The sequence below is a fragment of the Periplaneta americana genome, chromosome 10 (genome assembly GCF_040183065.1).
Source record: "Periplaneta americana isolate PAMFEO1 chromosome 10, P.americana_PAMFEO1_priV1, whole genome shotgun sequence".
Classification (NCBI taxonomy): Eukaryota; Metazoa; Arthropoda; class Insecta; order Blattodea; family Blattidae; genus Periplaneta; species Periplaneta americana.
In genome coordinates this window covers 54,738,603-54,764,734 of record NC_091126.1, presented here as the reverse complement: position 1 = coordinate 54,764,734, position 26,132 = coordinate 54,738,603, and the positions used below count along the sequence as shown (strand labels likewise).

The 26,132-nt window shown below is 36.1% G+C and overlaps 1 protein-coding gene and 1 long non-coding RNA gene across 16 annotated transcripts in view; one reads left to right on the top strand and one right to left on the bottom strand.

Annotated features, from left to right (window-relative positions):
- LOC138707703 (mucin-2-like) overlaps positions 1-12,793 on the bottom strand; it is a 153,079-nt gene extending 140,286 nt beyond the window's left edge. For 13 of the 15 annotated variants that reach the window (XM_069837538.1, XM_069837539.1, XM_069837540.1 and 10 more), the window contains exon 1: positions 12,659-12,793. The gene's annotated coding sequence lies outside the window, so the exon portion shown is untranslated. Of the gene's footprint in view, positions 1-9,558; positions 9,715-12,658 lie in introns of those variants that run through there. The other 2 variants (XM_069837529.1, XM_069837535.1) reach the window with 1 other exon arrangement.
- LOC138707707 (uncharacterized) lies at positions 9,943-25,742 on the top strand. The gene is made up of 2 exons (XR_011334329.1): positions 9,943-10,923; positions 25,494-25,742. It is a non-coding gene; the product is annotated as an uncharacterized lncRNA (long non-coding RNA).
- Positions 25,743-26,132: the final 390 nt, after the last annotated feature.

Below are 26,132 nucleotides of genomic sequence, written 5' to 3'. Positions count from 1 at the left end.
CCCATGGACTTATTAAATTTCAAAATTTTCTCTGTTATACCTATACTTTCAAGAAAAGATCATTTATAAGCTAAACAAGTAATGAAGAAAAGATAGTTTATAACCGAAATAAACAATCAAGCCGTTCAGGGAGTTCATCATTTAGATAGATTGTGCTTGGTTTCAGATACCAGTAATTTACTCAACTAATTTGTGGCCATTTATACAAAAACTCGTGTGTGACATTTTAGAAAATATATTTCAACATGCCCCATTACATTAGTTGTAATATTACATGTGCGTGTTTGTTGTGTGTGTGTGTGTGTGCACGTGCGGCTTTTTTTTTAGTGTAGACACGTCATTATTTCACTAACACTGTACAGTCAGTCTTGCAGAGAAGTAATCATTAAGGAGTTACAGTACAAACTCTGTTATCCGTGGTAATGAAGGGGATGGGCTAAACAATTAATAGAAAAAAATTTGGATAATCTGTACCATAAACATTTTTCGTAAATTTTGTGAATAATACACTTTGGTAATTTCCTCTATGGCCTTTTATTTAACTTTTTTTTTTTTTTTAAGTGATCACAAGTTCACTAATTTAAGTCTCATTAACAACAATGGGTTTTAAGGGGCAAGAAAATTTCTTGTAATGGTTGCCTGTGGAAAAATATGAATAGTGAAGGTCTCGTGTTGTACATTTACATACTTTATATACTCCAAACTCGTATTCTGTTGCGAGATGAGCCACATTTTCTCTTTCCACAAACCACTCAATTATTTACAATTCTTTTTCCAGATACTTGACACAACATGATTTCTTTTGATACACGTAGAAGACTTTTATACAGAAGTTATACAGTACGACAATTCTATTTCCTCATACTGCAAGGTTGCAGACAATACAACATATTCTTCATTATTATTATTATTATTATTATTATTATTATTACTACTATTACAGTATTAATATTTGGTTCTTCTAATGTCCTATTAGTTTACGATGTGTCAGAGAAAGAACAATTGTTTGTATACATCTGAAGTCCGACTAGTGTAATACCGTATGTTACTAGTCAGTAGAAGTGGATAAGAAATAACACAACAGTTATTTTGGAACATGCAATATGTTACTGGCCAGTAGAGGTGGGTAAAAAATAACACGAACAGTTATTTTGGAACAGTTTCAGTCTCGGAACTGTTCCAAAAATGAATAGTTGATCCAAACCTAGTGTTCCAAAATAGCTCTACACTGCTCAATTGTCCAGTAGTTGTGTGCCTGAAGTACTGCGTTGCACAAGTCAAGGCATTCTCTAAGACAACAATTGAACCAATTGTCCAGCATGTTACTTTTTTATAGTTGTGTTAGTACAAGCCTTTTCTCTTATACTGTATAATCTACTGTTAGAATTGTCGTACTGTATAACTTCTGTACAAAAGACTTCTACGTGTATCAAAAGAAATCTTGTTGTGTCAAGTATCTGGGGGGGGGGGGGGAATGTAAATAATTGAGAGGTTAGTGAAAAGAGAAAATGTGGCTCATCTCGCAACAGAATAAGAGTTTGGAGTATATAAAGTATGTAAATCTACAACACAAGACCTCCACTATTCATATCTTTCCACAGACAACCATTACAAGAAGTTTTCTTGCCACTTAATACCAATCATTGATAATGAGACAAATTAGTGAACTTGTGATCCACTACCTAAATAAATGTTAAATAAAAGGCCATAGAGGAAATTACCAAAGTGTATTTTTCACAAAATTCACGAAAGATATTTATGGTATGGATTATCCGAATTTTTTCGATTAACCATTCAGGCCACCCCCTTCATTACCACGGATAATAGAGGTTGTACTGTAACTCCTTAATGATTATTTCTCTGCAAGGCTGACTGTACAGTGTTAGTGAAATAATGACGTGACTATACTTAAAAAAAAAAAAAAAAAGAAACACAACACACACGCGCACAGTATAAATGACCACTAATCCATTTAATATGTGTTCCTGCATAAAGCAACTACGCACCCCCTCTCGCTAATTAGGGAGGTATGCTTACTCTGTACTCGGCCTTGGAATTTCCCAGGTTTCACTATTAGAAAGATGCAGAAGGGAGAGTTGATAACTATAATCCTTCTTGTACTTACCCCTTGGTCATCAATCTACTCCCTTTTACAAAAAAAAAAAAAAAGCGCTTTATCTTCCTATTCTTCTAATAATCTCTTTTAAAGGAGTAAGAATTGATCCTTCCTTTATACACTATTCTCTTTTACATGTTTCAAGCTGTCCAGGAAGCTGAACAAATCCTTTCTTTGTCTTTCAATGCACTTAAAGGGTAGTAGGTTTCAAATGTTGTTCTAAACATATTCTTGGAAGTTTATATAGAAAGGATCTTCACAAATTACCATTCTGGTCATTTTGGTCTTAGAAGTTACAGGTCTTAGGTTCACTATAACCGAAGTGAGGGTTCACTACAAACGGAAATATTAATATATTGTTTAATGTATGCGGGTCAGGACCAACGATTTAGAGCAGGTTCATTATAGCTGAATGTTCACTACAACTGTTTTCACTACATCCAGGTTTTACTGCATTAGCTTGCAGTGTTATTGGTTTTAATTTAACCCTGCAATGCTCCCTGGGGTGACTCATCATTCCAAATTACCCCATTTTCTTCTGTAGTTTAGTCTAATAATCTAATAATAGCTTGGGCTATTCAACGACAAAAGTTTAAATTACCTGGAGTGGAGGAAGGAGAGAAAAGTCATGTGGTGACAACATACTCCAGGTGAACAGTAATGAGTCCAAAAAAGGGTGAGCAGTCCAGGGTTAAATTTCCAACTCTGTACTTATATTATATACAATAGTAATATATAAACATTAGGTCTATATTAATTTTATAGAAACGTCCATATTTCAAAATATCATCAGATGAATGCAAGTAAAAACAGAAAAAATATATAAGAATTTCTTTACATTATTCGAGACTTGAATTCATGGCGGCAACACAATTAGTCATGCAATTTACTACTTAAACACAAATGATGGCTAATCTCATAGAATAACAAAACAATGATTAGGCCAACATCGAATGTCTAAGGAAGGAAATAGTTCAGAACAGCTTCCCATGTTTTAGGTTTACATGTTATTTATTGTACACATTTCACCGAAATGAATTTATTTCTAGGATAAATTAACTTAGGCTACTAAATAGTATTCATTTTGTATTATTGTGCGCGCACATACTGATTTAATGGTAAGATCTGGATACAACCAGCCATGTTAACTATTCGATTATGAACTAAAAATCATTGAAATAATATGGCTACAAAAAATAAACAAATTTCTTTCAAGTAACTGGGATTCGAACTCCAGCACTATGACCTAAGGGACATGTGTTTTACCACTCATACACAGTAGATCTATTGCCTACCATGTATGAATGGAATGCATGCTTTTCCATCGACCATGACTGTATGCCCTATAGTTGCAGTGGAAGGTTTAAGGAACCACTATTAATAATTTATTAATTTTTTGGAAAAAAGCTCTTTATTTCATATTAAATGTTTATTTTTATCTCGACTCATTATATGATGGTGAAGATTATCTTTTCTTTTCTTTTTTTTTTCTTTCTTTTTTTTTTTAGAACACTGCAGTTTCAGTTCTGTAACTAGAGTTCTTGGTGTAAAATTATCCTGTTTACCTATTGTAATTTCCCAATTATGAAATCATAATTCATTAATATCATTAATAAGTGTTTAGAAAATGTATGTTTCCAAATAAAGTTGATGTTATGATTATAAACCATGTGTTTTAACCATCCGTACACAATTAAGTTATAGAATATCGGTATCATTCTTGAATGAAATACACGTTTTACATTGGCCATATTGAGGGTAAAATGACACTGAAATTAAAGAAACGCACGCAAGTGAACACAGCATACACGATGATTCCCAAGTTATTCCAAGGTGAGACTTGTCTCTGAACAGCGACCAATTTCAGTGTGAAAGAGTGTACAGACTCAGACACAAAATGCTTACTAAGCATGCGCAGTATCTTGTAACTGGAACTTGAAAATTCAGGTGGCCCAAATTTTGTTTCTGGGTCTGTAAAACCAATGGGAAGAAACTTTACTTTAAAAAAGCATGCTAAGGATCCTACATATTTAATGTCACAGTCAATACTTTGTTGCACAAACTTTGACTTTATACACTCCCTTACTCTGTCCAGCACTGACTGAACACATGTTCAGAAACAATTTCCTTTGTCCAGCTCTCTCAATGCAGCATCCAGTTCCAGCTTTAACTTTCCTAATATTTAAATATTTTCTTGTTCTATAGCATTCTCACCACTTGATTCCACGCATTTTCGATATTTAGGTCCGGAAACCTAGCAGGCCAGGGCAGCAATGGAACATTATGCTCAAAAAACCATGAGAGGCTTTACTTAGATTTCTTTCATGGTGCATTATCTTGCTGATAAAGCCAGATTTTGCATCAGCCAGAAAGCTTTTTTCTTTTCATTATCTCCAAATATTTAGTGTTCACAGTACCATCCACAAGCCACAGTTTTTCTGTTCCTTTCTCATTCAAGTACCCCCACACCAAACGAGAGCCACCTTCACTCATACAGGACATGCCGGAAGTTGCCTTTCATGACTCTGCAAATGAACTCCGTGAGTGGTTTGAATACACCTGATATGATTTATCTGAAAAAAAAAAAAGTACTGCCCCCCCTTCCCATTCCTCTGCCATCCACTGCAACCTCTCTCTACACCACTTAGTGTGCCCAATGATTTGTAGCACTCAGCAATGCTAGCTAACTGCAACAGCAATCCATCACTGTGGAATAATCCTGGTTGGGATAAGTTATCTGGCTGAGGTTTTCTCCGAAATTTTTCCTCAACACATTAAGAGCAAAAGCTGGGTAACTTTCGGTGTTGGACCCCGGACTCATCTCGCTAGCAGTATCATCTTCATCTCACTCAGACGATAGATAACCATAGCAGTTGATAAAGCGCTGTAAAGTAATCAAATAAAAATATAAAAAACTGTAACAGCAGATTTCACCACTTGTCTCGAAGATGGCGATCTACAGTATACTGCAAGTTCTATACTGAGCAGCTGACCCCAATAGCTTGTATATTGTCCTTAACTGTGGCACTGCACATCGATCCTGTATTTATCTTCCACAGTATTATTGCTTTTATAATTTGATAGTCTTTAGCATACAATGTCTGCTCACTCCAAGTTGTTTCGCAATTTCAACTTGACTCTGTGCTTCCTTTGATAAGCTTACAGTATTTTACTTAATTGTAAAAGACAAATGTTTATTATCATTACTGTGGCAAGCAATACGCAAACACCCTCACCATTCAATGCTTTATACCATACCTACTGGTGGCTGTAGCATGCCTCATGTCACCGTAGCTTGCTACTATACCATCAGTGCAACTCTAGGTCTGAAACTGAACTAACTAGCCTACTCTGCGTTTAGTATTTGCATTCATATAGCAATGACATGTGCATCAGGTGATTTGAAATATTTTGATTGTAACCGAGAAAATGTATTCCTTTATCAGAATTTTGGCACATACATACAGTCTTTAGATTTATTACACCATATTTTCTTAATGATTTAACAACTAAGCCAGCAATGAATACAATCACATTTTCACAATATTGTTCATTGAGAGTGATGAAAGTATGAGGGAATTGGAATCAATGTCTGCAGTTGAAAGTTCTGAAGAGTCATATCGCCTCTGATTCTGAAAACACTGAGGATTATTATTACAAAATGCGTTAGGTGTTTGTAAAATACCACTCAGTATATAGGCATTTTTTAGAGAACATCCCTTTCTTTGTAATATAATTTAAATAAATTATTTACGTCTTTTCTAACGTATACAAAATAACATAAGTAAAAATATTCCATGTATTCGGTCATAGGAAATGGAAATAAACTAATACATCTATTTATGAGCAATGCATTTATATAAACCAATGCTTAGTTACAGTATTTAGATTCACTTATTATACGTTAGAAAATACGTAAATAAGTTTAGTTACATTACAGTGAATGGGGATGTCCGGTAAGAAAACGCCTATATACCCAATGGTATTTTATAAATTCCGAATGCTTTATAGAAACAATCATTCGTACTCCCCAAACATGGCGTCGCGCGAATCTGCGCTAGAGGTTTCAAAATTGTACACGACACCAGCGCCAAATGTGTGTCTAGATATATAACTAGAATGTCTTTGTTTTGTGGTTATTGATGCTGCTCATATGATGGTTGGAGTAACAAAGGGCCTCACAGTACAGCAAAAATCATAAATTAATTCGGCAAATATAAACCATTCCAGTCCAGTTGCATGTCTTATTCATAAGGAAGCATTATGTGCTATAAGTTGGCCACTGAAAGATGTAATTGATATGGTTATAAAAAATTACAAATTCTATATGGTCAAATACCCTCAACAAACAACAGTTCAAAGAATATTTAATTTCTTTTGATGCAGATTATACTGACATATCTTACTATTTTGAAGTTCGGTGGTTAAGTCATGGTGAAATACAGTGAAGATTTTTTGAATTAAGACACAGTATTGTAGAATTTCTATGGGGAAAAAATAAATCCACCAAAGAAATTGAAAACCCAAAATGAATTGCTAGTCTTTCCATCCTTACAGATCTAATGGGTCATTTAAACAATCTAAATATTCGACTTCAGGGGAAGAACATGCTTATATCAGATATGTGGGATCTATTGGGGGCATTCAAACTGAAATCGTCTTTGTGAATAGAAAATTTAAATTGTGGTAACCTGTTACATTTATCCAAACTGAGATCACTAAATAATAATTAAAATGCCTCCTTTGAGGAGTACACTAACGTACTAAAACATTTACAGAACAAATTTGAAATTCGTTATAAATGTATGGGCAAACTTGAAAATGCTTCTTTTTATAAACCCCAAACAGCTATTTTTTTTAATACAGGACGCAGCATTGCAAATGGAGGTACTTGAAATGAGTTGTGATCGAAGACTTCGTAAGAAGTTCGACAATACCTCTAGACACAGTATTACAGAATTTTACAAAATGCTTGAGGAGTCGAAATTCCCCAAACTAAAACAAAATTCTGCAAGAATAATTGCAATGTTTGACAGTACCTATGTGTGTGAACAGGCATTTTGTTATGAAAATCTTAAAAAAAACCAACATAGGGCAAAGATAAGTGACACCAATTTGAAAAATAGTCTACACAGTTACATATCTGAAAACTGAAGTCCTGATTTCAACAATTTAGTTATATCAAAAGTAAAGAATAAAATGAGAACATAAAAAGAGGAACTGATAACAGCTGTGCCTCCACACAACACAGAGTGTAACTAGCTCCTCTATTGCAATGCTACCAGTGTCACCCATTGCACAGTACCTCACTGGTGGCAGAAAACTTGATATGCCTGCTTTACACCTTCAGACTGAAATACAAAGCCGTCGCCTGGGAGGGGTAGTCAGGGTGAATGGACCAACTGTGTCCCTCTTTCTTTGTGCTCAGCCACTAAGTAGGAAACCACACAATTGGTGTTCAACATTAGAAGACGTAAACAGGCCTATATTACTTTCTTTCGACAGAAAGAAAAGTAAAATAATAAGTTACTTAATGGGGTTTAAAAAGGGTGCGTCAGCTACTATGGCTATTTGCGTCCTTCGTAAAATAATAAGAAAAGCAAATAACTTATATTTTCGAAATTAAAATACGCCAAGATTATGAGTGTGGTTTGTAAATCTTGTTCAAGATGATCATTGTAAATGTGTTTTTTTTTTTTACATAAACTGATTACACATGTATTTTTTAATTGGTTTATTTTATGATTGCTTTATCAACTGCAATGGTTATCTAGCGTCTGAGTGATATGGTGAATGTCAGCAAAATGAGTACAGGGCCCAGCAACGGAAGTTACACAGCATTTGCTCTTAATACATTGAGGGAAAACCCCGGAAAAAAAAAGCTCAACCAGGTTACTTGCCCCAACCAGGATTTTGAACTGGGACCATTTGCTTCATGGTCATACATGATAACCATTACTCCACAGTGGTGGACTATGACACATGTTAAAATCATGTTTGGCACAAGAAAAATATCTGTAGGCTAGCTTTATAATAAGTAAAATTAAATTTAAAATTTCGGATTTCGAGAAACGTAAATAGTGGCATAACCCCTAAACAAAAACTGACAATAGAAGTCTCAAAATGTTTACCTTTAGGTTGTCACTACAGGCAATTAGCATACGAATACCCTAGCAGTTGTACCAAAAATGATTCTACAAGAGGGTGATTTAAAGTTTTGCCCGGTACTATATCTTTTTTTACAATTCTAAGTACTGAAGGCCTTTGAAATCAATTAATAGGATGCAGTAAAGGTGAATATGGACTTGCTAACTCATTGTCCTATTCAGTCCACACTTTTTATCCTTTAGACATCACACATTCTGAAAGCATATTAAAGGTGAATTTCTTTATTGTAAACAACCAGCACTCCATGCAGAGGCATGGAGATAAGTCCTTCCATGTTCACACCATCTTTCAGTCTGTAATCAATCACTGTTCACACCATCTTCCAGTCTTTAAACAATCAACTTTACTAGCCGAGTCGACCAGTTTTACGCCCTCCATCATAAAAATAATTGCACGTGTTTTACAGTATCTAAGAACATATTTTGTGAATATCCTAAGGAGTCTGTACACATAATAAATAAGTTAAACGAAAACTAATTTTCATTTACATTATTGAATTAGTCGGGCATATAAAGATAAATATGACAGTTCACCTGTCGAAACAGTCCTAAATGTCAAACTTACCATATTTCCAATCTAGTGTCCACAATAATATTCGATAAAGTAAATCCATCCTGTTGCTACCAAGAACTACTTTCTTCACCATAACCTCAGTGTGAGAATTCTGATTAAAAGATGTACTTAACCTCCCCCTGGATTCCAAAAGCTGAGTAACCTAAACTTTGAAAGATGTCACTGCATTATTTATAATCTCATCAAGGAATCGTGGGCCGTATTCGTTTATAAAACACCAAAATTATATACTGTGCATTTCATAAGCATTTAATAAGTAAAAATAAATTATGTGTAATGAACACTGACAATACTGCAATATTTGTTTCAGAACAAAGCTCTATTTAGATCCTGATACTTCACAGGACTAAAATTCCAGTATATCCATGTTTTTCACAAAAGTGCTAGGATACTAAATTCCTTCGAACTAATATAATTAATTTTGCCAATAAAATAATGAAAACAACATTTCATTACTGTCATGCCCAGCAGATAATGCTGTCAATGACAATTTCAAGTTCGTAATTGTTTAAGCTTCTACTATTGTGACCGTATAGTAATGCATCACATTCTATTAGTTGGTATTTACACAAATACGCCACTGCCCACACTACACTGCTCAGTATATTTATCTCCGCGTTGTTTCGTAAAGAAAATTACCCTTGTTATAACCACACAGAACACAACACAGAGCTTAGAAATATCTCACTACTTTTACTCACCAAAAAGTAGGAGGAAATTTATGGTATGTTTATTAATTATATTTCGTGTTTTCAAAAAATCTATCTTCATTTAATTCAGTAATTGTATGAATCACACAAAACATTGGTTACATTTACAAACACCACGGTGACCATTTTTAATACAGTAAACAAAATTGCCAACTTAACATCACCTCATGGATTATAATATCAATAACTCTTGTCGTTACAAGATATGCACAATTACATAGGTTGTACAGCAATTAACATTTCTTCTTCCATACTGCACATTCCCAAAAATATATAATGAACTGAAGAAAATGATAAGGGACATCCTCACTTCATGTTGGTCATACTGATAGCTATAACAGATCGATATTAACAGTTTCGTTCCGTATCGTCTTAAAATTCATATCCCAATATTGTATTAAATGTATACTTCAAATAAATTGAATAGTGAGTGCAGTTAAATATAAAATGTTATTTTACTAGAGTAACTCAATAATTATGGTCGCTGAAAATCACGTTCATTTAGACTCATAGGAAGGACATTTGGAACAAAGGAATACCATTTTGTCACAGAGATAGGAATAATGGAATTACAATGAGATTATCGCTCTAATGGCCTTATGGGTAATATCGAAATATATTTACGAAATCAAATATTTGCATACATAGTAAATGAAGATTATATATTTATAACGTAATGCATGGCAGGCAGTGCTATTATGAAACCAGTTGAAGAAAAAGGTAAAAAGAAAGAAAGATAGAGCAATAGTTAACGAGACTGCTTGTGTGACGTAAGGCGAGAAACGTCCCCCACCCAAAGTAACCACGAAAGCAATTCCGGAAACACCCGAAGTTCAGTTTTCTCCGAGTTCGGGCAACTTTGCTCCTCTTCACAACAAAACCAGATCCCTTTCCACCGATTGGTTGACCCATGGCGCAACTGAGCTGTGATTGGTCGGTCCATGGGCTCTAAAGTTTCCTATTGGTACTATCAGTACCCCCTCTTACACTTTCAATGCATACTACTGGTTGGCTAGCCTAATGTGACAGTCTGGCGCAAATACATTTCATATGAATTACAAGTAACACGAGAGAAAGAGAAAGAGCAGGAGAGAGAGAGAGAGGAGAGAGAGTGCGAGAAGCACGATGCGGGTGGGGGAGAAAATTACCAATGTCATTTATAGATAAATTGGGCGTTTACATCGGCTCTCCCTCCCACAGACAATGATATGACACATCCGCTAGAAGAGAAGGAAAGACTTACAATTTCTAAGCATTATTTCGTTCGTTCAGTTGGAGTTCTAGTCGACAGTACCTTCTGGATATGACGAGGCTACCGTGTGTGCAATTCTAATCGAATCGTCAAGAGTTCGAAAAGTAAGCAAAAGGTTCCGCGTTTCGCAACACCCTGTGTTTAGTTTGTGCTAGTTTTAAGGAAAAACACCTCAAGTTCAAAGTAACATGCAACTTTTTTTTTTTTTCGATTCGGTTATCTTTTCAAGTTTTACTCTTATTGTGACCGCTAAAATATTTTAATAGATAATCTGGGAAAAGGTCTTCGGAATCCTTCTCCATGGGACTCATTACCTCGGGACTTATCAACTCAAGTGTTTGAAGTTAAGGAAATGTGTAATATTCTTAAGCATATGCATATCTTTCTCTCAGTACTTAAAGAACTGAGTAGTCAGGTAACAAATTATATATAACAAGTACCATCATATAATGTGACTTCATAATATGTCAACGGGAAAACTGCTTTGCATTATTTTTCACATGTTTACGGGATGTACACAGCGACCAGAATGTGTGTTACATTTGCTGGAGGAGATATGGGCTTTGTAAGTAATAAAAATAATTACGTTAAGCAACGGACCTCCTGTTGATTCTATGCCGCCCCTCCTATGACCTGAATACATGCTCTTCAACTTTTGGTTAGTGGAGATAGCCATCAAGCGGATTCACTGATAAATCAAGAAATATATAGGCGACAGGTGTACCGCTTGCCATTCACCTCATCAAACTCAATACTAGATATCTACAAAATCTTCACATGTACATAATTTCTCAGACGTATTAAATAAGGTTTCTACTTCGCACTGCAGCCTAGATGCTTATCGTGCTTTGTGAAGTGATTTCAACTGCTTATTTTCTCCACCAATTTTGTGTTGAACACCTGAAACTTGTTTTCGTTCCGCGGTATTCCTCTGCAGGTCTTCGAAATGACACCTTTCACATGGATGAGACATTGAACTCCGATTAAAATTCTAGTCTCTTTTCTGGCAGATTCCTACTTCGGAAACAGACTGTCCGCCATCTTGATTCTCGGACTATTTTTAATTACTTACGACAAAACTCTTACACCCCACATTAAATTATTTGCACTTTGCACTCTTCACCTACATACAAAATTATTTTCAACGTATTACATGCCAGCGTATTTAATTTTTTTTAGCGGACACGCATATAGTATCCTAATATACGTGAAAATTTTCCAACATACGGTATAAGGAATAGGTTAATATTTCTTACATCAATTTTCGGTCTTCAAGTTGTTCATGTGGACGAACAAGTCGAGCTTTCCAGCCCTTATGGGTTTGCTTTATTAGAAAACTTAGTGGTACGACAGAGGGAGGGGGACACAGGGGGATTTGGAATGCGTTCGTGGGAGAGGGAATACGGGGGAGGGGTTAGGAAGGGGGGTAGAGAACCAACCAAGACATAATAAAAACCACACAGAAATCTCGTCTACGAGTTGGAAGGCACACAACGAATTGTAATCGCCGAACAGTTTTACGTTTTTGACACCAGCAAACGATCGCTTCACAGTTTACGGCTAGTGCAAGAGAGTGCGGTGCGTCGCAGCGAGCCTTGGGTTTGGCCATCTAGCGTTCGCCGTGAGCGGAGCAGGAGTGTATAGGGAAGTGACCAAGGGAATCACACACACACTTTGGTCGAATAGAGAAATCCTAGGCCACCAAAACACCACTGAAACCCTTCACAAAGTCCATCGAAATTACACACAGACTTTCAGTCCACTCCTGAACCCCATGCAAGCAGTTTTCCCAGTGAAAATTTGATCAGCAAAATAATGTTCTGAAAACAGACCACTCACCCGTCATGTAGCGTGCCTATCTCCTACGGGGTTTACACGTTTCATTCCAAGGATTCCGTGGCCCCGATTGGGTGGATGACGTCATCGCCGTGAGAAGTTCCATTCTCTGGCCGGGTTTTGGTTGTGGCGTTGGTGGTGCTTGGATCGAAACACAACTGGAATGGTCAAGCGGTGAGGGGAAAGGGGACTGGTTTAGGAAGTTAGGGGGAAAGGAAAGAAATGGAGTTGAATTTATTTTTAACCTTCAGCTGAAAAGAGATTTCTGAGTGAGGAAAAAATTCTAATCATAGTTAACGAATGCCATACTTTCATGACTTGTTTGTAGTTCACCCCCCCTCCGCCATTTCCGGTGTTGAAACGTACTTCGTGATGTCACATAAGTAGGCCTATACGTCATTCTAAAGTACTTTTTATGTAATATAAAAAAGATTGTATAATTATCCGTTATTAATTTACGGAAGCTATATTAATATTTGTAATGTGATAAATGTATTTATTAATTATTGGATACGTATGGTGTCAAGTTACAGTATTTTGGCGTCTAGGTTAAGGAATGTAACCAATATATGGGAAAATGAGCATTAGTGTGTCATAATGTTTAAGTGAAAGGTTTTATGCACGGGATTATTTTTCACTCACTTATTTGAATTTAGAAATTTCACATTTCTTGTAGAAAAAGAAGATTCGATGAAAGAACAAACAAGGAGGGATGTCTACATTTAAGCGACAGGGTAAATACTCAGCCAATGGGAAGCGAGAATGAAGTTCGAGGAGGGAGTGGCTTAGAATTACATTGAATTAACCATCCACCCCTGCACTATAATCGGACCACTATTTACTCCTTCAATTCATGCGAATGTGTGAGCCATTTTATATAAAAACTACATGTAGAAAATTATTAGTTTCTACTGTAAATTAAACTACATTCATATTTTGATCGCCATTTTGGATTAATTCCGTATCTACTCTACATTTTTAAGGAATTTCGCGTATTCCACACAGAGATTTTGAATGTAATTATTTTCACGTGAAAGTATAAATTGTGACTTTAACTGTTACGAGTACCTGTATATACTGTATATATTCATAAAAATGTAAATGTGTTCCATTTCCCTTCAATATATAGCCTATTTTACAAAATGCCTGAGGCACGCAGTAGGCCTAAACTGGTTAACTTCCAGATCTGCATTCCTCGTCTGTTTACGGGTTTCGTGTAATACTTTATAATAATGAATCTACAATGTTCACTGATTAATTTGATTATTATATTATCAATTTCTATCCAATATTTTTACAGTAAGTCAATTAAATTACCTACTGAATCAATTTTATTGAATTAATATAATAACCTTCGGATTGCGCTTCTAAGATAGAATACAGATACATTCAACCATTTTTAAATGCATTAAATCAAAGTGGTCTGATTAAGAAGTTGGGAATGTGTTTAGCTCATATTGTTTAATTCAGAAAACCTTTAAATACATTATTACGATATTTATTATGGATATGTCTCTCTGTAGTAAATGTTTCTCCACTTTCGACCATTTAGGCCTACATTTTATAACTCAACATGTACTGTAGCAAGTAGTAGTTCTGGAGGTTCAAAACTTATGGGTACAATATTTACAGCTGTATTAAGCGGTGCTCTTCAGTGTACTTAAATTACTGTCATCACTGATGATGACACCAGTTGCCTCAAGTTCGATGTACAGTATACAGAAAACTGGAACCGTATGGACAGGGTGTGTTTCTGTGTGCGTCTCTCTTGTCTAGTGTTTTAACATCTAGGCCTAATACAGTAACTTTAGAAATAGGCCTGGCCCCACATTATAATGGAATGGCCATAAGACCACAAAATTCTGTTACCAAATAGTGCATGCGTAATGGATAAACATAGGTCATGGTCCTCAAAGAAGTGAGCACGGACAAATAAAAAGTTCCCAAACCTCGATAATGAACACAAGAAATCAGTAGGCCTGCCTAGTAAGAATTCTGAGTTCCGTAATTGTGTTCAGTTCTGCTTATTTTTTTTTTCTTTCCTTGGTTCAGACTTCTTTTTTAACATGATTGTATTTCTATACAAGAAAAATACTTACAGATAGAATTCAGTAAGCAATTTTAATATTTCTCAAGATTAGAGCAAAAAGCGAAAATTATTTTTAAATTAATAAAAGCAAGTTTTTTAATCGAACATTTATTTCGTTAGTTTTATTTCTTATCTCTTTTCTTTATAGCCCATAGACTCTAACATACAGGCCAATCGCTTCAAATTCCCAAATTTTCTGTCTCGAATGTGATGAAAGTTGAACACATCTATGGAGTTAGTTTTCGATTTTCTTACTTAGTACTTTAAAGTAATATTACTGTATTTAATGTAGTGAGATCGTTCCTACTTAAAACATAGTACTTCATTAACACATAACATATTGCATTAATATTTACAATTTAAATATTGGTCCACTATACTTGAGTTTTATCCTGTGAAGTGCTTAGTGAGCCTATAACCTATTGTCTACCCTAAAATTAAAAAAAATAAATAAATACAGTATCTAAGTGTGTTAAAGTGTGAGTCACTTTCGATATAGTGTATAATTAAGCAGTTAATAAAGAATTCAAACTGATTTTGAAGTTTTCTATATTGGATAAATAGGCCTACGTGAATGGGATGTGAAAAAATGCTAATATTGGAGCCTCCAGTAATTTAAATACACAAAATATCGGATTTGTTAGTCAGTTGTGAAAAACATGCAAGATCATACACATGAACATTGTGCATTTTATGAACCTAAAACCGCCGGTTTAAATGCACAATAGGCCTACTAGAGCAGGCGTGAGGCAATTCTCTATAAGCAGCCTGCTTTTCACATAACCTATGTCTTTTTGGACTAATCTTACATATTGTAGGCATTACTATAAACACTGATATTCTGTCTATGTTTGTTATAGATTGTCTTTTTTGACGGTTTAGTATAATACAGGGACATCATTTTATTTTCAATAATATTTTTAATATATTAACCTGGCTATATCTTTGGATTAACGGTTGAGAACCGGAAACACCGTTTGCTAACACCTTCCACGACTGGAGTTCGATGATACTGGCGTAAAATACAAACGAATCACTTTACTAGATATAGGAAGGAAGAAAAGTAGTTCATCCATTTACGTAAACTAGGAAATATCGCGATTTTGAGTTTGATAATTTTCATTAGGTTTTTGTTTAATCAAAATACAGTACAGTATTAACAATAAGTGTTTTTACTCACGAACTGAGGTATCCTTTCGGACGTATTCATTATGCAGTGCATATTATACTGTCTACAGCACATTAGCGTACAATATAGAGAATGAAGTTAAATTGAAAAATAATCATAATATGGATATTTAAATACATTTTTGAAAATGTTAGCCGTTCATTTTGATACAGGTTTATGTTCTTTTGTGCATATTATCGCACTATAGACTATTGTACCTAATTCCAATTACCAGTTTCGTCCTCACGTTGAAATAATTCTGTACCTACTCTATAAAAGAGTACCTTAGGTACTGTAAATTCAATCTTCACTTTTGCCTGACCCGCACAGATAAAATTACTCAGACATGCTATCTACTGTCCGTCCAAATGGTTTTGTCGCAAGATCGTAGTAAGGAGGAAATGACGTGACAGTTAATTACTTAACGAGGCCCTTTTATTTAAGTTATTTTAAACAGTTGTATAATATTACGTAAACGTCCAATTCCTAACAGAAATTAATGTTTTCAGAAAATAGCTAAGACATCCCAGCCACTAGCCTTTACAGGGGGCGAGCAGAAGCGGGTGGGGGAAACCGGGATACGATGTAGACAAACGGACGACAGTATCTGCGCGAAAATATGATTCAATATTGAAAGCTCTTTCGTCACTGGAAAACGCAGACGTATTTCTGGAACGTATTATACTAACTCAGTACTGTTTACTTTGACTGCATACGCGGCCTTGGTTCTGTATGGAGTACGGTTGGAAGTTTACTAGTAGAGGGGGTGGGAGTGAAGTACATTCAAAGACTCTGGTACAATAAAAATTAAAGTAAAAATAAAATGATGTCCCTGTATAAGTTTATGACGAAAGTGCAATGGGGACTATGAGAGTTTGCCCCAATAGTATCGTATATGAAAATGGATATCATTTTGCAGGTGGAGCAATTATTAATTAATACATAAAATATAAATGGAGGTTATTGGATGCTTAAGCCCCCCATATTATGGTAGGCTATATGAAATTGATATAGCCTTTGCAGGTAGAGCAAGTATAAATATAGAAATAATAGTCTACCTATGTCGTTTTAGTACTCACCTTACAGTATCTTATTCGCTGTCTTCACTCGTGATGTTGAAATGTCTATGTAAAGTTAGAAGTAACAACACTATTTAATCAGGGATGTATTTCAGACTTGGCGGGCCCTCACGACGCCAACGTATCATTTTTCGAGGCGGGCGGCACCAGGGCACTTATGATTTTCATATTATCGTTAAATTTGCATTTACAAGAAGTCACATTTTATTCATATTTAAACAATTTCATTGTGAGGTCTAATCCACAGTCTTAACAATCTCTATAAACTTAGTCTGTCTAGTCATGTATTTTCATCTGACATTCCATAAAATATTCCTGTAGAAACTATGACGAAGACAACACTGTTAGTACTACCGAAATTCCAGAGCCAGGGTACCTTCTTGCTTAGAAATAGGCCTACGCCATTGATACTAATAACTCACGATATACGAATATCATTCGTAAAATTTAAATTGAAATCGTTATCGTATTACATGAAATGATTAATTTGTCTCGATAGTTGAAATACGTTAGGCTATCGAAGTTATAGGCCTACTCGTATTTTCAACGATGATGTTCTGGTCTAGTAGTTAAGATGAGAGACTGTTAAGGCCGGCAGCATACTGCATCGGACATTCTCTCCAGAGATGAGGTGTGACAGCGTTTTTCCGTCACAGCTCTGAACTGTGACAGCTCCGGAAAAATCGCTATGTAGATAATAGTGATTTTGTCATAGTGTGATTTTTGTGTTCGGATGGTTCTTGGCGATTGCCAATGTTGCCTGGCATTCACAGAGTCAGTCATTAAAGATGATGGCAGACAATACATTCCGCATTCGAAAGGCAATGTCATCATCAGTCGTAATGTAGAAGTTTCTTGTTGGTGCAAGTCCCAGCTTGTCTGTGTTCTTCAAGTCTTCAATTCGTGGTTATTTTACAAAATTAAGGAATATTACTGTTCTTTACAAGGGGAATGTATATCAGAACAAAACCGAAATAAATCCGAACATTACAATCAAAAGGCATAGTACAGTCCGTAATGTAGGCCTACCGAACACATATCTTCGTTTTGAAACCCAAACTAGTACTTTTAACTAGTGACTAGTGATGTGTTCGGTCTTTTCTTTCACATAACCTATTCCATAACATTATTTTATTTGAGGTTTTATAGAAATCAGTAATGAGTGTTAAATTGTTAAATTCTTCAAAATTAATATCTTTAGCGATATGGACTATATAAAGTAGCAATATATTTAATCTAAACATTTCAATGTGTCCCATCTCGAGCCGACAGTTTATGTTCAACTCTCTTCTGCGAATTGAATAAAATCGATACAATGCTATAATGTCTTGTATAAACAATAGTGATTAGTGCGGCGAGTATATTAAAAACAAACCACACTCTTGCCTGTGTTATCTGCGATGTGTCCCAAGAATGTTTACGATGGTGAGTCATTCGTGGAAGGATATAGCCGATAGCCAGTGTTTCAGTATCAAAGAGGTGCCCTCGTTAACCTCTAGAGCAGTCATGTCAATTGATGCGCATAGGGGCAAGTGCGCGCTTTAGAGCTCAGGAGAGCCTGAGCGCTTTGCAGCGGAAAGGAAAGAGACAGACGAAAGAGGTAGTATATACCGCTTGGTCGAGCTATATACAGGGATGGTCAGCACTGAATCAATAGATAAAGGCAAGAGAACTTATTAAAACTGTACCCATGGTAATTTTTTAGATTTGTCTGAGAAGTATAAGTCCAAATATATATATATATATATATATATATATATATATATATATAAGTATAAATGTAAGTTTTAATTTTAATGCTCATTTTTCACAAGTTTGTTTTTTATTCAAAAGGAATATCTCCTCAACTTATTTTATAGAAAAGTGAAATTTTCAGATATGTTTATTTAGTAGCCTTTCAGGTACTGAAGTGATGTTTTCGTAAACCTAATATAAGTATCGTAAATACGTATTACCGAAGATAGTGCATTGAAAAATTTTGAAAATATTTGCATGGAAAATGTTTGTAAGGAAATGAATAAAACAAAGCAACTACTGTTTCATCATAAACAAAAGATATGTGCCCATGTGTTGTAAAAACGTCAGCTCTATAGCTTCAGAAGATTTCGAGAAAATAATTTAATATTCTGATGTTAGGAAGTTGCGCACCAATATCACCTAGGAAGCGTACTGCGATAAGAATTTTGTTATGTAATATTAGTTACGGTTAAACATATACCTAGGTAACTTTGCTTTGTACTATAGCATTGTTTTGATTAGTTTATTGATTACTTTTATAAGGCTAAAGATATCATCAATATCGGATTATTATCAAGGTTTAATTTTTTTTTTTTTCATTCTCCTGTAAAATTTATATTTTGACATACGAGATTGCTGTTCAACACCATCGATATTGTATTTCCTATTTTTGTTTTCTGTGGAGTTTCAAATATTTTAAAATTTTGCTTTTATAAGGTGAAATAAGCATCGTTATTATTTACGTTCTCTAGATGTCCAGAACATTCAATTGAAATGGAAGTGTGGAAATATTTCCTAATCTTGTAAATTTAGTTTGAAATAAGACTGTCTTATTATCTGTGTTCTCTGAACATTGAACTAATGTTAAGTTGTGGACTTTTTTTAAATCTTCCAAGTTATTTTGTTTAACGTGAAATTAGCATTGTTTATTCTCTAACAATAATAACAATCCGTGGCACTACAGCCCGTGAAGGGCCTAGAGCGACAGCCGGCTGCTGGCCTCACGTCCACATGCCGAAGCAGAGGTGGACGATCATCCAACCAGAATAGAGGTATCGTGTGGTTAGCACGATGATCCTCCCAGCCGTTATAGCTGACATTCGCAACCGGATTTCGCTACCTACCATAGCTCCCCAAGTGCATCACGATGCTGGGTGGGCACCGGTCCCATATACTGGCCGGAATTTCATGAGAAAATTTCTTCTCCCATGAGGATTCGAACCAGCGCGCATTCTGTAACGCGAGTCCTAGGCAGGATGCCTTAGACCACGACGCCACGGCGCGGGACTATTTTCTAACACAGTTTAAAAACAAATATTAAAGTGTATATCATCTCTATTCTTTCTTACAATTTTAAAAATAATATACATGGCAATGACCTCTCACTCCCATATTCAGAACAAGGGAGGTGAAGGAGTTGTTCAGAGCAACACAACCGATGTGCATTCCCTACTGATTACAGCGTTGTACGTTGGCACAATTAATGGCTTTTAAAATGCACGGTTTTCTGGAAAAGTATTAAGAACACAGCAAAATGGTATTTGACATTTTTGTTGCTCTTCACTAAAGGAATCATCCACCAGAATAAATGACATTATGTAGGTCACTCTGTATAGTGTAAGACAGAGGTCGGCAAAGATTACGTCACATAAAATACAGCCCGCAATACACAGAAAAGGAGAATTTAGGAAGGGGAGCGTACCTAAACTGCTTAACTTTGAATTAACAAGTGATGGCTAAGAGGAGGGAGATCATGGCTTACCCCTTCATCCTGCTCATGTTTTAAGGGGTTGACTGACGAGTCAAGAAATTCCGACCATTGGTAAACGACTTCGAAAATGGAACCTAATACGATGTCTACCAGATTTTACTAAAATCTCCAGATGGTAAGAATGGTCTGAAGGAGAAATGAATAGCTACTAGTCCACTCCTGGAAGGTAGCTTAAAGTAATAGATACCGGTACAAGAGATCGGTTTTCTTTCATTTGTCTACTCTGATGATGGAGTCATTACATAGGTCCGAAACGATTGAAGTTTCTGTATTTTTTTTTTTGACAAGGTACAAGCCCACAAACTCCCAAATATCCCACATCATCTGCTTTATGCAGTTCTGTGATATAATTAATATGAAACACAAATTCTCCTTACCTTTTTTTTTCACTTAGCGGTATGAGAACGTCATCAACGTCCTATAGCCTACATCAATGGTTAATAAGTAATAGGCCTACCTCGTATATCTGTGTATATGCAGGTGAATCAGAAAACTGTTTTAAATTTAATTTCTCTCATAATAAACAAACGTTTTGTAGTCCTATGAGTTTCTGTTTTGCAAAATATTCCACTCGAGGACAAAATATTAGTTAACTCTCCAAGTTTGTGAACATAATAATAACGTACTTATTCTAAATAAAAATGTAGTTAATATAATTATAGCCTAGTATTGCAAAATTCACATATAATATTGCGTAAACAAACAGGAATCTGTCTTTCACTTGATCATATGGCACAAAACTGTTGCGTTATAAGAAGATTCAAGCTATGTGCTGTTTATCAAATTGAGGTTGCATGTATTTACGTACTACAAAGTATCTTGTAAGCCCTAATATAAACAAGCTGCACTCAACAATGCTATTTCCCATGTGTGTAATTAAATATATTAAAGATAAAAATTAGCAAGGCATGGCAAGTCAGGCTTGCAAGATACATAAAATGGATGTACAATAACTAAAATTGGATCAATAAGCTGGCAAGACCTGCACGTCGCTTACGCGTACATACGTACAGACAAGCAGTAGCGTCTCTGATCGAGCGCTAACGCGTTGGTCTTCCATCCAGGCACCTCGTGTTCGATTTCCAGCGATTTCGTGATGGATAAAGCAGACGTTGCAAAGGATATTTTCTAAGTAGGCCTATCCCCGTTTCCCACTATCATTCCACCTTCCCCCCATTTCATCTCTCATTTGCAGTCGTTCATAATAGCCTAGATTGAGGGGCCTACAGGTTTGCGTTTATGATATAGGAAAGGATTTTGGGCTCTGGGCCCATCAGGCTACCCGTCTGAGAATGGCACCTGGCTCTGTCTGAGCCGAGGCAGAGTGCCCACCTGTTAGCATCGAATTCACGAATGCTGCCCAGATTTTGACAATCGTAATGATGACTTGAATCCAATATCCTTATGGTCGCAAACGTAGGGACTTAATTTAAATGCAAGTAAGTCGCAAGCTATCTTAATAGAACATCAAAAGATCGAAGTGTGACAAACAAAATTTGCCACCGATAATTGTAAATAATATTACTATTTCATACAGCTCGACCGTGAAGAACCTTGGCATTTATATGGATTGTCACCTGGAATGGAATGAAGAAGTGAATCACACCTCTAAAAAAATATTTTCGATTATTCACTCATTAAAGCGACTGAAGCACTTTCTTCCTGATAAACTAAAATTAATCCTTGTACTGTACAAACACTCGTGATGGCACACTTCGACTACTGCGATGATATATTAACCCAAATGCAAATTTGAGCAGCAAGCTACAACGTGTGCATAATGCGTGCGTCCGTTACATTTGCAGTATTCGTTAGTATGATCATATTTCCCCGGATTTCCAAACTCTGTCTCGGTTAAGGCTAAGGGATCGACGAGCCCTGCATTCTCTTATACTCTTATTTCAAATTCTGTGCACCACTACTCCTATCTACTTGGCTTCTCGTTTTCAAAATTTATCCGCATATCATCAGCTAAGTATACCAGTTCTCATCATAACAATTTACTCATTATACTTTACCATAAGACATCTTTATATTCTTCATCCTATACAGTTTCAGTTGCTAGAAATTGGAACTCGCTTTCGAGTGATGTAAGGGGTTGTTGGACAGTAACTTAATTTAGGTCAAAATTACATAAATTCTTTCTTAACAAATTAATTACTGATTAATATTAGTTACTTATAATGAAACTAACATCTGTTCATTCTTATTATTACCATTAATTTCTCTAAATAGAATACAAAACCTCTAACGGCAAAATCTCATTACATTAATATTATTCTCATTATATAGGCCTAAATATATTTTAGAATTATAGTTTGCTCCCTATAATATAGTTCTAGTAAACTTTTATTAAATTAATTCTCAACATTTAACCAACTAGCTATCTCAACTTAATTATAATTCTTTACATATTGCATAGGCCTATAGACTGAATTGAATTACATCAGATCATAAATTGTTATTACTTTTTCGTATAGGTTACATCTCAAATTAAATAAACATATACTAGTCGTTAAAATTAACTGAAGAATACTGCTGGAGAATCTTTAGTGTATTGTAAATATTCGCTAATGTATTGATTAGGGCTGGTTGAGTGGAAGAGACGCCCTCTGCCAGCGAAAATAAAACATTCTAAATGTTACATTCTGTGTTAGGTCCGCAATGGCCTAGCGCAAGCTTACGTCCAAGGACACCCTCTGCGGTGGCTGAGTGGTCAGACCTTCAGCAGGCGCCCCGGGTTCGAGTCCCGGTCAGGTCTGGGATTTTTCATTTGATCACAGTTGGTGTTTTTCTCGGAGTTCTCTCGTTTTTCCCCAAATTAGGCATTTACATCATTCCGTCACCATTTCTGAATTCCGTTATCATTCAATAGCATTCCCCTAACGCCGGCTGGCGAAGCACGGAGGATGCTGACCTAGGGACGAGTGGGGTTGCCTGCTCGAAACCTGGGTACACAGAGAACCTTAGTGTGGTCAGTCGGTATGGGTTTGGGAATGCGCCACTGGAGGATTAGCGCAATAGATCTCAACAGATCGCAGTGATGGGCCATAGTGCCCCCCTCCGTAAATTCCATTCCAAGGCCAAGGACTCGTCCCGTATCCGTTCTTCAAAAAGTCAAGCCAAGTTTAATACAGTTTACACAGTCCTTCACAAGTGCCAATGAAAATCGTTAAAATGTGATAATGAAGCAGAGTCAGACATGGTTTAGCTTGGCATACTATGGCCTATTGTGCGCCCTATAGCTACAGTATATGCGACGAATGTCCGAGTCACACAGGTGACTTGGGTTGCATTTGTGAATTTGATGCTGATAGGTGCGCCATCCTGCCTCAGCTCCTGACAGAGCCATGTCGCATCCGCAGACGAGTAGCCTGATAAGTAGGGACCGGAAGTTTAGGAAAATGCCTATTTTGTTTGAATGTACGTACTTTAGGCTGTTAATTTATGTATACGAATCACGAAAAATCAAATGTTATGGTGAAGTTTTATATTGCCTATATTTGCCTTTTTTACAATTTGTGCCTTTTTTGTTTTTATTTGTTCTTTTTTCTCTTTTCTGTATAGGCATATATAGTTAACAGCACTCATTATTATTATTTTTTTTTGCTTGAAACTGAAAAAAAAAACTTATAGTTCTTATAGTATACAAAGATTTTGGACACTATTGTGGTGGAATTCTTAAGGCATTCTACCTAACTAGTCCCATCATTCATACCGCTCAGTCACCGTCTTGAGTTCAGATAACGGTTTACTTTATTATCTACCCTTCTGCATAATATAGACGACGTATCTGCTTGAAGCACACAGTCTAGGATTGGCTTTGAATTTAGAGAGAAGTTACCTGGCACTCCCCTACCCCCTGAGCCTATTGTTACGAGGTGGGGGACATGGTTGAGAGCAGTAAAATATTATGCGAATAACTTTGAACAAATAGTTGGCCTACTAATTGTTAAGGAATTTTCAGAGAATGATTCTCTGTCAATCAAAGAAGCTCAGTATGTGTTTCAAGAAAAAGGACTTAAAGAAGACTTAGCATATATCGATGCGCATTTCACTTTTGTAGCAGAAAACAATTCAACAACTGGAATCCAGCAGTCTGTCATTTTGTGAATCCATGTCCCTGTTTTTGAATGCAAAGAACAGATTATGTGTAGCTCCTGGCAAGTATGCTGCTCAAATATATGAGAAGCTAAAAAGTGTTATTTCAAGAATTCCTGGATATGAAATCATTAATTCTGTGTATAAAATTCTAAGTGGGACCGGTGGTGATCTTCCTAAAGGGTTTAATGTAGCCAGGATGGTACTGTATAAGCACGTTCCAGTCACTTCAGTGCATGTTGAGAGATCCTTTTCGACATATAAAACAGATTTTGTTCAATAGACGTCACAAGAGCGAGTGTTTTAATCTTGAAAATTTGCTTGTTGTGTACTATCATTCAAATTATGAAAATGGAGACGAAAAAGTGCACACAAAATTAAGCATTCTGTAGGACAAATACCAATTATCTAATTTTTTTAAGTGGTCATGCAGTGTTATGTTAATTTGCTGTGTATACATAACGGACAAAAAAGCGAATACTGGCATTTAATTAAAACATCGTGTAAGGAAATAGCCCAAATTAATTATTGTGTGTGGAATAAATTTTCAGTGGTTAATTTTCCCTAAATTTTTATTTTTAGTGCCTTTTAGGTGCCTGGAATACAATTTTTAGTGCCTTTTTAGGAGCCTAAAACACAATTTTTAGTGCCTTAACTTCCGATCCCTACTGATAAGCCTCACGGGCACGGATCTCCAAGCTGTTCCTAAAGCAGAATCGTAAAACCGTCTCTGACAGTTGGGACATCTTACCCCAGTCCCTGATAAAGCCCTGTCCCATCCGCAGACGAGCAACCTGATACCCAGGGGACCGAAGCCCCAAGGGATTCCTGTATCAGAATCGGAAACCCGTACTACTCTGAAGACTTCTTCCCTCCCATTTTTATTATTGCAGATAATAGGTGAAATGAGGGGAGATGATTGTTGGTGGAATGATGGAGGGAAACTGGAATACACGAGAAAAACTCTCTGCAACGTCTGCTTTGCCCACTACAAATTCCACCACGACCAGACCGGCGGCGATCCTGTGGAAGACCAGCGCCAAGCGCACTAGCACTTGAGCCAGAGACATTCTGCACCTGCGCATTGTTGAACCCTGTAGTCCGTGTGATGTATCTTGCCTCACTGTGAAAAGAGAGAGAAAGTAGATATGTCTTACTTCGTCTGTGTTGTTATGGTGATGGGGGGGGTGGAGCGATGCCGTCCATCCATCCAGTGTCGGAAGGGACTAGTTGCTACATTCTGTAGCGCAAAATAAAATTACAAAATATCTCTCTTCGTACTGTGTAGTTCCGTCACTGAGCTTGTCTTTCAAGAAAATGAGTTCCGGTAGCCTGTACAATAACAAGGTTTTGAAAGAAATACTGAAAATTTACAACCCTCCTATAATCTCCACCCTCATTTGAAGAGACTTGGTTTTATTGCTACTGAGACAAGATAAACCTTACCAGGTATAACTGTTCCGACAAATTAAAATACATCGCCTGCGTTAGACAGTGGTTTACAAGTGGTATTACCACAGTCTAGTATATAC